Source organism: Macrobrachium rosenbergii, chromosome 51 (assembly GCF_040412425.1).
Source record: "Macrobrachium rosenbergii isolate ZJJX-2024 chromosome 51, ASM4041242v1, whole genome shotgun sequence".
In the NCBI taxonomy this organism is placed as follows: domain Eukaryota; kingdom Metazoa; phylum Arthropoda; class Malacostraca; order Decapoda; family Palaemonidae; genus Macrobrachium; species Macrobrachium rosenbergii.
In genome coordinates this window covers 60966548-60969047 of record NC_089791.1, presented here as the reverse complement: position 1 = coordinate 60969047, position 2500 = coordinate 60966548, and positions in this window count along the sequence as shown.

Below are 2500 nucleotides of genomic sequence, written 5' to 3'. Positions count from 1 at the left end.
TGCAGAGATGTTTTCTTAGTGTAGTTTTGTTTCCTCTTACTGTTCGAGTCGCGCTCTGGTGGCCATCTACTGAGAGTTACAAATATAAATGAATTAATGTATTGTTGTTCTAGATTAAGCCACCAGTTTGCCAGCATGGGCTTCTTGCTCTTAAAGCAGCTCATATCCGATGATGTTATCTGTAAAGAGAAAACATAGGTGATTATAGATCAAGCACCAGATCGCTATAGCCTGCGTCTTCCAAACGCACTACATGTACTGGAAAAAAGTGGCCAGCATGAACACTGTAAAGTAAAAGAAGCCGAATTTCCCCCTGCAATTATAAGGAGAAAAATAATGAATCAACCGACACCCAACTTGGCGCCAAACACTGACGAGAGAGGAGGAGGAGAAGGAAAGAAAAAGAAAACGCCAGATGTGGTCATCTTACCTGAGGGAACTCTAATACCACTTACACAAGCAGGGGGGCGGGGGACCCTAGCCAACAACATCGAGTAGGCCAAAAAGATCAAACGCCTCCGGGACGGGATACAGTAGCATCAACCGATCATCAATCAAAATTCAGCTTCCAGTCGGCCTGCCAAATATGAACACCTGCCTGCTGTGTATACCTGTGTAACATTTATCTTATTCATTCACTCTTTGTAACTTTCAGTAGATGGCTGCCAGAGCACGAGTCAAAACGTCAGAGAAAATAGAGCTAAAATAACAGAACATCTGTACCTGACCTTGGGAAACCTATTATATCAGCTAAACGCTGATGGAAAGGTTATAAGACACATAGAGTAGTCTCTATATAATTCCAATGCCGTATAAACTGCTATTAAGAGATGGTCTCCCAGCTACTACTACTAGTGCTATTATTACTACTATAGCTACTACTAATACTACTACTACTACTAATAATAATAATAATAATAATAATTATTATTATTATTATTATTATTATTATTATTATTATTATTATTATTATTATTACTAAATATATGTCTTCATTGTATTAGTAATATCAGGTTCTGGTCATCTTTCGAAATAGTGAAAAAAAACAGATTGTAAAAAAGATTTAGTTAAAAATTCTTATGCATAATAACTATTTTCAGTAAATTACACTATTTTTCCTTCACAGACTGGTAGCCACAAGATGACGAGAATCATGCTAATAGCATCAGAGCTTCAAACTAAACAGCTGAATGTAAGTAAATGATTAAATTATTAATTATTAATGAGTAAATTAAAGATAGAACGAAGTTCAGTGACTACGAAGCATAATGTTACATCTGGACTAAATCTTGCTTAGCGTGCATGAATTGATCACCTGTCTTTGAGTGGCTGTCAACAAATAGGATGTGACCATTATTACTTTTGGCGTTAACTATTAGCAGAAACATAGCAGAACGGAGGTCATGAGAAATCAATATTACTTAGGTAAAGAAAACCGGGCAGCTCTCTTAGTTTTAGAAATAGCACAAAGTAACTTTGCCTTTTAAATACCACTTTACAATCCCAGTCAATAATACATAAAATAATTATGAAGTACTGATTTCACAATGAATTGTTCTCTCTCTCTCTCTCTCTCTCTCTCTCTCTCTCTCTCTCTCTCTTTCTCTCTCATATATATATATATATATATATATATATATATATATATATATATATATATATATATATATATATATATATATATAGTTTATGCCACATTTAAAGAAACTACGTTTCTTAGTAAATCTAAGATAATTCCCAACATATATATCTGTATTGATCATGAAAGGAAGGCTATTGTGAAATCTCCGTTTGGTCAAACCAGACGCAAACGTCATCAATAAATACCTGTGTAGTGCTTTAAGACAGTGCGTCATCATACATTAGCATCCGTTTGCATAAACTCAGCGTTCTCCTTTTGCTCAGAGCTGAGGCAAAGTCACGTAGCCGTGGGAAGTCCTTGGGAACGAGGTCATATGTTTGTTCGTGTGTGTGCATCTTAGTCTTGCTATGTAAAAGTGTGACAGCTTAGATATTAGATCGACATGGGAGATCATCCCACGCAGACCAATTGTATTCTTTTGTAAATAAGTCTTTATACGAAATACAAGAAAAACCACTATGGAGTTTGTCTGAAATCCTGCAGAACATTGGTCTGATCTTCCAAAAACAGTCTTATTCTACAGCCATGGAGAAACTGAAGATGTCATATTCAAACTCTGACTGAGTTCCAAAACACAGTCCTTATAACTAAACACCTGGAGGAATTTCTGATGAAATACCTTCATACAACATATATATATATATATAAGAGAGAGAGAGAGAGAGAGAGAGAGAGAGAGAGAGAGAGAGAGAGAGAGAGAGAGAGAGAGAGAGAGAGAGAGAGAGAGAATTCATTGTGAAATCAGTACTTCATAATTATTTTCTGCATTATTGAGTGTGATTGTAAAGTAGTACATATATAAATTTATATACACACACACATATATATATATATATATATATATATATATATATATAT